The sequence below is a fragment of the Photinus pyralis genome, unplaced genomic scaffold (genome assembly GCF_008802855.1).
Source record: "Photinus pyralis isolate 1611_PpyrPB1 unplaced genomic scaffold, Ppyr1.3 Ppyr1.4_LG1, whole genome shotgun sequence".
NCBI lineage: Eukaryota > Metazoa > Arthropoda > Insecta > Coleoptera > Lampyridae > Photinus > Photinus pyralis.
This window is the reverse complement of record NW_022170249.1, coordinates 70,201,416-70,214,922: the sequence shown is the minus strand read 5'-3', so window position 1 is coordinate 70,214,922 and position 13,507 is coordinate 70,201,416. Positions and strand designations below refer to the sequence as shown.

Sequence of the window (13,507 nt, the reverse complement as noted above, 5' to 3'; positions counted from 1 at the left end):
TTACTGGAAATCGACAATCTAGCACTATCCTTCCAATATTGAGCTCTTAGTCAATGTCTCCTATCCTATATTTAATAATAATTCGTCTTCGTAAACGGAAAAATTTTCTACATCCTGGATGGCGATTTTAAATCTAGGTCTGCAAATCAGAATTAATTAGAAACGCATTAATTATATTGGAACTGCAAATGGTTAATCAAGTAAAATAATTCCATAAAAATATCTAGTAAACAAAGGTTGAGGTATTAGAGGACTTTAAATGACGGCTACGAGAAGGGTTGACTTTACGTAATCAGTGTAAAAGCTACGTAATCTAATTGCCTAATGGTGGTCTCTGAGTACACGACTGAGATTACAAATTTACTTACAAATCTTAATTGCTAGAGGAAGTTACAAACTTAAAATTGATTCTTTGGACTTCAACACTGAATTTATAAAGTTATATTGGCATCTCTTTATAACTGTGTTGTTCAATATGAAAGGCTGTTATCATTGCATAACGTATATACGTTAATCGATGCAATTATATTTCTTATATAATTTTTTGACTGTTTTAGTATCGAGAAAATGTTGGTCTAATCTAATCATGTTCAGTCACCACTTACGCACCAATTTTGTTCTTAAAACAACGAAAATCATGCCTCCTGTAACAGCTGCGCTCGTTTTTAACATCTCTCATAGCACAGATTATAATCTGTGCTCATAGTACCTAAGTACTGTTATCACTACTTGTGTTCGTAGTATCCAAACTACATTTACATCTATGCTACATTTACCTAAATAACCAAAATGCGCAGTAAAAGTAAAGATTATTAGGAATTAACGTAAGAAAATCTTATTTCAACAACCCAGTAATTAATAATAAGGGTGTGATAATAATGTGATATAGGGTAACCTGACACACTTCGAAAGTTTGTTTCGCAACGCAAATCACTTCTCCATCTGAATGATTAAGAGAGATAAAACCGAAGACGGAGAAACCAATTTTGATATGTACTTAGCATTTATATTAATGGCTAAACAAGTTACATGCAAATTTTTAAAGGAGCTTACTGTTCAGGCCTGAAGGCAAGTGAGTGGGTGTTGTACGGTTGGTTTTTCAATTAACGTGAAATATAAAAAATAAAACGAAAGGCCTTAGTACGAAATTTATAGTAAGAACTCTGTAGGGGTGCAAAAACACCGGGAAGGCAATATTGGCGATTTATTTCTTCATTTTCTTAAAAATAAATTCTGCTTTTAAATGCTCCGTTTTCCTAAAGACATTTAATGGGGAAATGTTCCGTCAATGTCAGATTACTTCGTTAAATGTAGCTGAATCGGGTGTTACTTTATAAATATTGATTTCTGATGAAATGTCCTGACAATGATGAGATTGCAATAAGAAAAGGTAATGGAAGTTACTCAGAACATTTATTACTTTAACCATAATGGCGAACGTTCAGTTTATGGATGCAAATTCCCGGATCTCCCCACAACACCCGATCTAACGTAACGTTTTCATTCCATTTTTGTGCTTCGGCTGGTTTATTCTCAAACGGATCATTTAAAAAGGAAATGTTTATAGGTCAAAGATTTTTTTCATCCTGAAACGTATTTTGTTAAAAGGGTCCTTAAAGTACAAATATTGAAGCTGTAGAACGAAAATGACGCTTTTATTTAAATCAATTTTTTATATCTTCATGTAAACGCAGAAGCTAGAATAGTGTCACATTTTAGCTTGCAGACGCGTTCGTCTTACTATGTTTTACTGCAGCCATGAGGACATTTATAGAAGACAGATCACCTCGACTAAATAACTCACTTTGGAGTAATATTCCATTCACGTGAGCCGCTAACATATAACCAATAAATAATATCTAACCGGTAGTACAAGAAATGGAAACACGAATGGAGAAAAACTTCTTGCAATACTGCGAATGCTTTTATATAGTAACTATTATGTAATAGTATTCATATGGAGTGGACGTTTCTTTTTGTAGAATCAGAAGGAATGCCTTAAATCGCATACAAGTGTTAAGACCAAAGTTGTAATCCGATTTTCATATGCTTTCTTTCGAGGTATGACGTATGAGCTAGGAAAAACCGACGCACTGTTGCAGGACCCTGTATATAGATAGACCACATATACCAAACCGAGATTAGTAAACGACCAGTTTTCAACCCCCAATTTGGTTTTCTCTTTATGCTGTTGTATATGATTTTCCCGATCATGGTTCTACGTTTCCTGTAACGTGATTTCAAACGTCGCAATTCATAGTCAATCACAGTACCTACATATTGTCCCTGAGAACTCATCGCTTCCCCTTGAGCAGACGGAAAAACTGCAACAGGATGGTTTTAAAGTTGCCGACAACTTGCATAAAACTAACACACTGTTCATTTGTTGTCATATATTATAATCCCGGTAAAAGATATGTAATAATGGTTCCAAAATTAAGCAATGATTTATTCAACCAGTTTCTGAAAAGAAACAACTATTTAACAACACCGAATTACTTTAAAATTATAACCCCCAAATTTCGAAAGTCAAACTACGACAGCAACTTTTTGTTCTCACATCAAGGCTGTCATCATCCCCTAGATTTCCATAGTCTACTCTTATGTAAAACGAGATGGTATATTGTATATGCCCCCGCACCGCTCTTTCGCATTACACGCTATGTAGTGTTCATAAACCGTATGGAACAGAGCTTATACCCCTAGCTTTTAGTTTTATTTAAGGTTAGAATGAATACGGTTTACTGTGAGTGTATAAAAAGGTTGGTAAAGGACATTACTTCACACGTTAGGTAACAACTTCTACCTCGTTGTATCTTTTATCAGTTTAAAGCACATAATAGACGGTTAATAGTGATACAGCTACTTCGTCGACCCCATTGCTTGAAGAGCTCTACAAAAGCTCTCTTTATGACACCTGTTTGCTATCCGTCGCTTCCAATATCGTAATACGGTTTACGACTTTGACAAGTTTAGAATATATTTGATACTTTGAATAGTAGTTTCCAAACAAATTGATTCGAGTATAAATAAGCAGTGGGTTTCTTCACGCTGTGAAATACGCTCGGAGATACTCAATTTTATTTTGTAGGTAATTAACGAGAAGAGCTGGAATAAAGTAAAAGTGGAAAATCGTTTCTCGCATCGAATACAATACCCCTGTATCTTTTTAACAGAAATAATTAATTTTCTAGTACACTTTGTATTCTTTGGGATGTAAGCAGCTGGATTTCATTCCCAAATTCCCACAGAGATCAGTTAAAAGTATTTCCCAATTGCCGAAACGGGAATAGCGTAGTATCCTTGCGATATTATATTAAAAGAATCAATTAAAAAAGCCATGATTACTAAATCATTTGCGAGTACGGTTATATGGCATTAGCGTTTAGTGTATATGGGGTAACTGCGTAGGGGAGGAATTCGATATCTGTGATTGCTGGCTGTATGTCGAGGGGATGTCACCCTGGCAATAATGAATCACTGCAGGAAACGACCTGCGGCGAGCACGTCATTTTCAGAAACATATATGTCATATAATCCTGATCATAGCCGTAACTAGTTCAAAACAAAATAGAATTTCAGATCAGTATTGAAATTGTGTAGTGATATTCAATTACCTACAAATAATTAACAGCTGCCCACTAAAGAATGTGAACAATAGTGTTACGCTATTTATCAAAACAGTCATGAGAATAAGTCGTTTTGTTGTTTAATAAATAAAAATGCACGAGAGTAGGCTGAATACAAGATTTGACTGGACATAAATATATTAATAATAATAGATATGTTTAGACGGTAGGATTTACTAAAATACTAATGTCAAAATGTGTTTTCTAACCGCCTGAAAAATTTATTGTGCATCAAAGAAAATAAATTTCTTGCCTTTACTTGGAGCAGAAAATTCTCTGAGATGAATTTTTTCTTACGATTGTTATGGTCGTTTATTATGCAAGTAAATCCAAATTGATTTGATAACTTTAGCGTTTTAATAACGATTTTTATAGTTGTTGACAAAATTATTTTCTTTCTTCACTAGTTCAGTTAGCAGGAGACAAATAAAGCCTTTACCCTACAGGTGGTTTAGTTATAGTTTTTTAATATATTGTTGACGTCTGTGCCTTGAAAGAAAAACTATATTTTCGAGCTTAGGAGAGCATCGCTCGCGCCGCCATCTTGAAGGAGTGACACAGGAAATCGTTTTTTTAAATAACTCCACAGCGGTTGACCCAAAAAAAATGGTTCAAATGAAAGTTAAAGATGACAACATTCCTCACATTTTTTTTTGATAAACTTTTTTTTGTACTTCTAATATGTTCCCAGTTGGAACTGCGGAAATATGAACAGTTTTATAAAACTCCTTGTTTTCGACGGCAAATTTCATGTGAACAAATTGCATTTATTTTTAATATTTTTTCCACACCACAAAGTCCCGTCTAATTTCGATGCTAACAAAGAAAATGGAACAGGCTGCTGCGAGGACTGCTGTTACTGTTGAACAAGTGGGAGAATATTCCAATGTGTTGATTGTCAGGACAGAGATTTACTTGTGTTCAATACTTTGATGCTGTTTTCGTAGTTGACGAAGATAGTGATCTGCTTGTTTTTCTGTCAGAACTTGCACCATCTCAAAGGGCAAAGATCCCCACTGACTGGACTATTCCGAAAAAGAAAAAATTGATTTGAATGTCTCAGTGCAAACGTTTCTCGCCATACAATCGTTCCGATTAATTCTTTACATTATCATGAACAATATTTATTTGGGCCGAATCTAACAGTCCGTCCTTATTTAAAAAATAAAATTGAATCTTTTCTAATAAAGTCAATACAAATCAAAATTGAAATAGAATGGTATATGTATACCCTCTCCTTGTACATTTCCGGTATCTGCTATAAAGATAAATCCCGTTTGGACACATTACCCCGCACGCAGATGGTCGACAACTAAATTTTTTTTCTTAGTTTTCAAACAATCTGATCTAAAAGTTTGCGATAACTAGGCGCACTTAACTCACAGAAAAATGCTGTCAGCCTTTAAGCTTCACTGTCCTTTATAACACAGAACTTATGACAAAAGTGTGGCTTGCTCAATTTGTAGACAAAATTGGGTGGCTTTCTATCTATTTCTAAGATCACATTTTCTGTGTCTGAAAGAAATAGAGTGACATGCTATAGGTCTGTAGTGTATCCTCTTTCTTACTAATTATTTGTTTTAGGGTTTATTTTGCTTTTAAAATCGACCTCAAGTGTCACCTATTGTAGAATATGCTTAGTACGACGTGTGACCGTAAAAAACAGCTATTTATCTTGCTCTCTACTTCAAATGTCACGTGCATCCTGCATAGAGTTTGAAAAAGGACACTTTTTTAAGAAGGTATAAAAACAGCTATAAGTTTTAATGTACTTCCGTTCGATCAATATAGCGAGAATGGAAGAGAAAAACGCGATTTGAATTGAATTGTACACAGAAATTATTAACACTGTTTTGGACGTTTAATTTAAATTCACGGTTTAGTTTATCTTTAAGCAAATGTTATTTATGAACACCTATAGAGATGAATTTTCAATGCCGATGCCTAACTAAATTTAGAAAATTTATTGACTTGAATTAACTTGGCACTTGTACATGTAAAATCGATATAGGGGTAAATTTATGAATCAACTGAGGCCGACGACCAATCTATGCTCAGGTTTACCACATAACGGCAAAAATATATGCAACCGAGAATTGTATCCATAGGAATTGAGACCAGGCGCCTTTTTCAAAAGAATGTGCTGAAATATATGTGAAACGAACCCTTTTTGGCAAAGCTGCAACCGAACTTCAGAAACTATTGTTAGTAAAACGATGTTTAGTTTACCAATTGGATTAACATTTGTTATTTTACTTCCCCCATTTCCCTTAAATAATAGAAATTAAAGATTTATTTTTACATCCCCTTGTTGGACTATTCCGGGCGTAAATATCGCCGTTTAATTGTAGTCGTAAACTAAGCGTAAGAATCTACGTTACGTAACAGTCACTGTCAACTTTAATTTAGATGTATATGCCTTCACTACTCGGGAAAAAATGTAAATCATTTCGATCAATGCTTAATAGAAGTCGGGATCAAAGCTTTCACGCAACACCACCCTAATTTGAACTGTATCGTAGTTTGAAACATTTGCAAACAAGCCACTACCTCGACTAACTTCTTAATTAGAAACGTTTACTAAATCGAATCAATCCTCGATATAACTCCTTTAGCAACTCAAGAAATTAAATTTAGAGCTTTAGGTCTATTGTAAGATTTCCGATCTCTACGGTGCAAGTTAGCCCACATATCCATAGTGCAAGTGACTGAAAGCAAAATTTCAGAAACGAAGGAGGGTTAATGAAAGATCGAAAAATACCTGGAAAAATGCAGTTCACTGCCGATGCTTTGAAGTATATGTAGGTACATATGTAACATGCAAACAAAAACCGACTATTTATACATCGATTTATTTGTAATACGCCCAAATAAAAGTTATGAACCAATTTATTATAAAGCACATTTTTCTTATAAGCAATAGTGTCGGTGGCAGTTGGGCACGTTATATAAAAAATGTAGAATCTCCTTAAAGAAGAGTTTTATATTGCGCTCTCAACACATTCCTATAAAGTGGTACTTGGCTAGGGTATTCCCTAGGTAGGTAGGCAAACTTGATCTGTACAATCTCGCTGTTAAGGAAGTTAATGAAAGTTTCGTTATGCTACTATTTAGGTACAGGTTGCATCAAATTTAGTGTCAAGTAGTTAAGTAAAGGATTTCGCTTATTAGCATAGATGATAGAGTGTGTTAAATAGACAAAAATGATTCTCAAGTTATGCCTAAGCAAAATCAAAAAACCAAATTTACACCTGAGATGCCCCAACCTTAGCAACATCTTGAGAATAATATTGTCGATACGAAGCACCCTAACACCCACTAACATCATGTTAGTTACAAAAGCTGCCATCCGAAATGTGGTGGGATTGCAGAAAAGGGAAAGAGAGCGAAGATGAGACGGATGGAATTTCTCGGAAGACCACATGTGTTTGCCATTTCAAACACCTGCAGCCCAGAGTTTTCCTAGAAATGCGTGGAATGCAGGGAATGGGCGGTTTTTAGGGGTGTGTGAAAATTAATTAATTCATTACCTCTCATTTTACCCAGTGCATTGTTAGTTTAAGTACCTATACATGCTTCCGCATTAGTCCTCGTTGTCCTGTGTATACGCATATTCATATACTTGCTGAAAACAAGTGTCTGAGAGTACTTGCTCAGAGAAATTGCTTTTTACAACTTGCTTATATACAGGGTAACACTTTTAAAACTTTCAATGGGCGATATCGTTTTTTATATTAGAGGTATCACAAAATGGCCAAAACCGTTTCGGTAGAATCAAGGGGGAAGCAAAATGGTCGTATAAAGAAGGAACCAACGTCAACCTCGTAATAACCACCCCCATGCCTAAATTTTGAATTGTGACATATCACTTGTGATACATCATTGGAAAGCTCTTAAAAAATGCTTTTCATAAATACCAACACTGGTGCATTTAAACTGCCCATTCACAATTTATGTAATAAAAATGAGTAATTTGAGTATTTGATGAATTTGTCAGTGTTTGAAATAAAAAACAAATTTCTTAGATCTAGTGATGCTTTGGAAAAACAATGACAGCAATTTTTAGTAAATAATAAATTTCTATTGCTTTATTTGTTTATCGGTTATTATTATTTTAGTCTCGTTTTTAGTATTTCTTGGCAAGAAAATTACAAATTTTGAATTTAACTAAAGATTTCATAATGGTGTACGTTAGCCGAAAGAGTTGAAATTATTTTCATTTCATCTATGGTTCTGAAGCGCGATCTGCATTTAGAACAGCAGCTGTTTTTAATGCCCGACACCCAAAACGACGTGTCAGTCACACTTATGTTGGAATGTTAGTGACTAAATTTGAAGAAACTGGGTCAGTGGAAAATAAGAAAAGAGACGGACCAAGAATAATGGATGAAGCTATTCAGATTGAAGTTTTAGGTCATTTTGGTCAAACCCAACATCATCTATTCGAAAAGCAGCGACTATGACCGGACTTTCGCGAGAAACTGTACGACGAACTCTTAAAGTGCACAAATTCTACCCTTATAAGATGCAGATTGTACAGGAACTAACCGAAGACAAGACGACTCCGATCGAAGAATCCAATTTTGTGAAATAATGACCGAGAATATTCAAAATAATCCGGAACTGGTGAAAAACATTTGTTTTAGTGATGAATGTACATTCTTTTTAAATGGAAATGTGAACAAACATAACTGCCGGTATTGGGACGATAAAAATCCTCATCTTTTTCGCGAGGAGCATACTCAACGGCCCCAAAAAATTAACGTCTGGGCAGGTATCTTAGGTGATAGCATTATTGGTCCTCTGTTTATCGAAGGAAATTTAACTGGAGATACTTACCTAAACATGCTACAAAATACCGTCGAGCCTCTCATCACTCATGAAATAGAGAATCAAATAAATCCAATTGACGGGAACATGAATTTGATTGAAGATTTCATACATTTTCAACAAGATGGGGCTCCTCCTCATTACTCTATGGCTGTTCGTGAATTTTTAGATGAGAAATTTCCGGGACAGTGGATAGAACGAAGAGGTCCTATAGAATGGCCAGCACGATCTCCAGATCTGACACCATTGGATTTCTTTCTTTGGGGTCATTTAAAATCGGTTGTGTACAAAACTGAACCAGCTTCCATAAATAATCTTCGCTACCGGATAGTCAGGGAGTGCCGTTCACTTTCCAGGGAAGTGTTTAAAAATGTTAGAAATGAATTTGAAAACCGTTTGTGGTATTGTTTAGAACAAAACGGTGAACATTTTATTAAATAAAAGTTGTTTATTTGCGGAGTTCAACTTTTAGTGTAATAAATTGTGAATGGGCAGTTTAAATGTACCAGTGTATGGTATTTCTGAAAAGCATTTTTTAAGAGCTTTCCAATGAGGTATCACAAGTGATACGTCACAATTCAAAATTTAGGCATGGGGGTGGCGGGGGGTACGAGGTTGAAGTTGGTTCCTTCTTTATACGACCATTTTGCTTCCCCCTCGATTCTACCGAAACGGTTTTGGCCATTTTGTGATACCTCTAATATAAAAAACGATATCGCCCATTGAAAGTTTTAAAAGTGTCACCCTGTATATGTGTGTGTGTCTTATACCGTAACAATTTATGTTTTTGCGTTATGTGCACCGTTCACTACCATTTCTCTGCCGCTACGCACATGCACATTAAAGGATCTTTAATTTGGCCTGTGACCGTATAGAATAAAGAAAAACAAGATAAATGGGATGCTACTATCGGTATTGGTTGTTGAGAGAAGAGAGGTGCATTATTCCATCGCAAAAAATTTAATTCTAATCAATCCATCTGTCAACATTGTGCCCATCACATAAGAGGTCACTCCGTAATGCACTCTAGCTACTGTTTCCCAAATCAGAAGTAATTATGATGCTAGATCCCCATCGTAAACCTTATATTTCCGTAACATTATCGTGGTAGTATAGTTATCAATAAAAATCTAGTAGAAGATTTGGATATAATCACCAAGATGTTATATTATTATGCACGCGGTTGTCAATATTACATGAATGAGGTTAATTTCATTAAACATTGGATTTATTTCAACTCCATTTGACAGTAAATATTAACCAGGAATGCAAATTACATTATTCTAATTAAGTAATTAATTACCATTTTGTGTAATGAATACATTAAATGAAATTGAATTTAATGTAAATCTTAGAGCTAATGAGCCCTCAAATGGATTGAACGAAAGGGAGCACATTAAATCCTACCGTATAATACCGAAAACAGAAATGCTCACACAGGTACTTACAAAGTCATACCTATCTGAATAGTTGATAGACTAGTTCATACTTGAAAAAGAAATATTGATTACAATTAGGTTGTAATTTATGAAATTTATAAAATGAAAATGGGAAATCACTTTTATTTATCATACACATCATACATTATTAAACCACCTCAGGTATCTCGTAATATTAAAACGAGAAGGTCTGTATTAGCAAATCAATTAAATAATTGAATAACCCTTGAAGTGCATTTATCTTTCGTAACATTGAGAACCATTTTCTCCTTGAGGAGTAAGATTAGATTTTCAGACAAGGATGTGAAAAATGGATATCTGCCAAACTCGAATACTGATAACAAAATTTTGTGTTTGTTTTTTCAGTCTTCTACTGTAAAATTGATAGGGGTGTATGAACTGATTTGTCGATTTTGAAGCAGTATGGTGGCTTACTCAACGTAAGAATGAGACGGAAAAGTAGGATCAGTCGAGAGAATTTATTTCAAAACCAAGGACAATCCAAAATAGATATAAAAAGATGTGTGGAAGGTACATTGTGTTATACATTGTAGGGGACCAAATTTCCTACAAAAAGTCCACGAGAGCATGTCTATCTTCAACCGCGTTTGAATGATAACTAATTAAATGAAAAAGGGTCAACTACAACGTCTGCAACACCTTTGAATGCAAAAGTTTGTTGGCTTTTTTTCTCTATTCCGTATCTGTAATTGCTGAGGACACGAAATACTCAGTACGATCTAAGAAAGGTATAAATTCCTCATCTACACTGTCTCCTGGAAAAAATCCCCACCATACATCTTTTCCTTTTCGTTCTAATTCTTCATTTTTTGAATGTTGTTTCTAGGGCAATGACATGTAGGTATAGTCCATTTGTTATTACTGTTCCGATATGTAATTAACGCCACTAAATGCAGCGTTATTTTTTTCTACCTCACGTCGTCGATTTAAACATAAACAATTCTATCAAACAAACTGCAACGCGTTATTGTTAACGTGCAGAATAAACAAAGTAAGGTACCGCAACGGTTAATCGATTCTAGATCGTATTGCTTACGTCAAATAATATTAATTGAACTGAATTTCGCTTACATCCAGTTTTTATTGACAGCAATGTTGTTTACTTGATGCCATGCCATTCAAGCGAAATTCACTTCAATAAACATTCTTTAACGTAAGCGATACGAGCTAGAATCGCTTAACCGTTGCGATACCTTACTTTGTTCATTCTTATTCTGCACGTCAACAATAACGCGTTGCAGTTTGTTTGAGAGAATTATTTATATTAAATCGACGACGTGAAGTAAAAAAAGTTAACGCTGCATTTAGTGGGGTTAATTACATATCGGAATAGTAATAACGGATGGACTATACTATTAGCTGTTGATGCTATAAACAAGTATAAAAATTTCCTAATAGAAATTCTTTCGCAATACTCTTTGACTTATGCTATAAAATAAAGTTGTATATTATACACCACGATAAAGGAAAACTATCCATCTCGTGAAAGTTAATTCACTCGTGGCGCACTCCTGAATCTTTCACTCAATGGTTAATATATCCCTTTATCGTCTTGTATATTAACTATTAACTTACTGGGTTTACAAGTAATTGCTATAAAATTTTGTCTAGGCACTTCGAATACGTTTAATTCTCCGATAAAGATCTAAATCGGGCGAATTTCACTCCAGAGCATTTTGACTACCAAAATATATTAATCACAAGCCTCTGTTTCGTTTTAAATATGCAATATTGCAGGAAAAATTTAATCCAAAATCCGAATCACAAAATATGTAACTAATAACTTCAATGTGGTTTAATTGAGCAGTTCGGCACGTGATGAAACTTTCGACAAATTCAAACCAATGAAAGTTTGTTCTATTCGTTGTTTGCGATACCTAAAACATAGTACCTTTCTGCACGATACAAGATCTTTGCATTATACCTTTTGGTTTATATGCAGATGCCGACAAGTATAAATGAAGGGATATCTAAACATGGTAGAGACGCGGGTATGATTTAAATCCCTTCTACTGTTGTCCGTTTATAAAAGGCTGTAATACCTTTCCGTTTTAAATTGCAGCTTGGCAACACACAAGACATGTAAGGTAGTTTTCTAGAAGAGCATAATTATGCTGAAGATTTTTCAACATTTAACTACATCCTGGTTTTCCTCAGTGCGTCACTATTTTTCAAATCATGTCCCGTATAATATGTTCTCCTTCTATTGCTAACCTTACTGTATCTCCCGCGTATGCTAGGGACCGCATTCTTTCCTACTGCAATTTTTCTTTTTTTCACCCACCCCAAACGTGTCACAAAAAACGTCTTTTACGCAACTACTTCATGGTCCTGTTTGTGACTTATAATCATTCCCTAGCGCCTCCCCTTTCCTGAATCTTTTTCCATCCTTTCTCTTGATATCTTTTCCTTTTCCCTCTCTTCTTATTTCGCGTCATGTCACCCTCTTCCTGGATTATTTCTTTTCTATTTTGTTTTCCTATCTCCTATGTCCATTTTTTCGCACTCTCTTTTTTCTATTTATTTTGATTCCTTTAGTTCGTTTTCTTGCTCCTTCTCATGTAGGTATATCTTTTTCCATCTTTGTTATGCATCAATTTCCACCGTACAAATCCATTTCCCACTATTCTCACATTTTTCCTCCTTTCTCTTTTTCCCTTTTAGAACTATTTCCACCGACTGGTGCTCTGATTTCGTCATCATGCCTACCGTGAATTCTTTTACTTCCGTCATGACATTCTTATTTACTATAATGTAATCTATTAGCGATCTCCGCCTTCACCCCATGTAGGTATATGTGGAAGTATTTTTGCCCTCTTTCGTTTATTATTATACACCCTATCAAGGTTAGTTCTCATAACAATTTTCTTCATCACATTTCTATATCTTTTTTGTTGTAAATAGCTATTACTGTCATTTTTTTCCTCTACCTTTTTCTTCTGTATCCTCGCCTATTTCTTCTCCCTACTGTTTAATCGATTGTTGTACTCCTGTTATTGTACCACCTTTCGATCGTACCTACTTTTTCTATCTCCGCGAATGCGTTTATCCGTGTGAACCCTTTGGCATCCTATGTTCACATTATTTTACAAAATCCTAGAGATAGAACCCCCTCTGTATTACTGAAAATAATATCCCCTCTTTCTCGTTTCATCTGTTTCCTTTGGTATTACTTTTTCCTGCCAAATCCCGCCTTTTTCCTCTTATATCACATAATGAAAAATACATCTTTGAAATTTACATTTTCCCCCTAAATTAAGACTCAAATCTACCAGACTTAATAGAAAATCTACTAACTTGGCAACCCTGCGCATGTGCCCTAGTAGATAGGGGCCACCTATGCGAGACTGTCACGTGACGCACCCCACGTGCGCTTTTGGTGTTTGCGTCGTCTTGGCATCTGACCTTCGGCCAGTTCGATCAGTACTATTTTGGTAGTTGGCCTGGGGTTCGAATCATATTTTTGGGATTGGTTTAGGGTAGCTCTTATATCCGCAGTGTTATTTATAGAAGAATAGTATAACAACCCGATCCTTTGAGCTTGAGGTCAGTGCATGCGTCAAGTTCAAAGACATTCAATTCAGAACT

The 13,507-nt window shown here is 35.1% G+C and overlaps 1 protein-coding gene across 1 annotated transcript in view; it reads right to left on the bottom strand.

Annotated features, from left to right (window-relative positions):
* Positions 1-13,507, bottom strand: part of LOC116177399 (lutropin-choriogonadotropic hormone receptor-like) — a 229,684-nt gene that overhangs the window by 57,986 nt on the left and 158,191 nt on the right. The gene's annotated exons all lie outside the window — the stretch shown is intronic.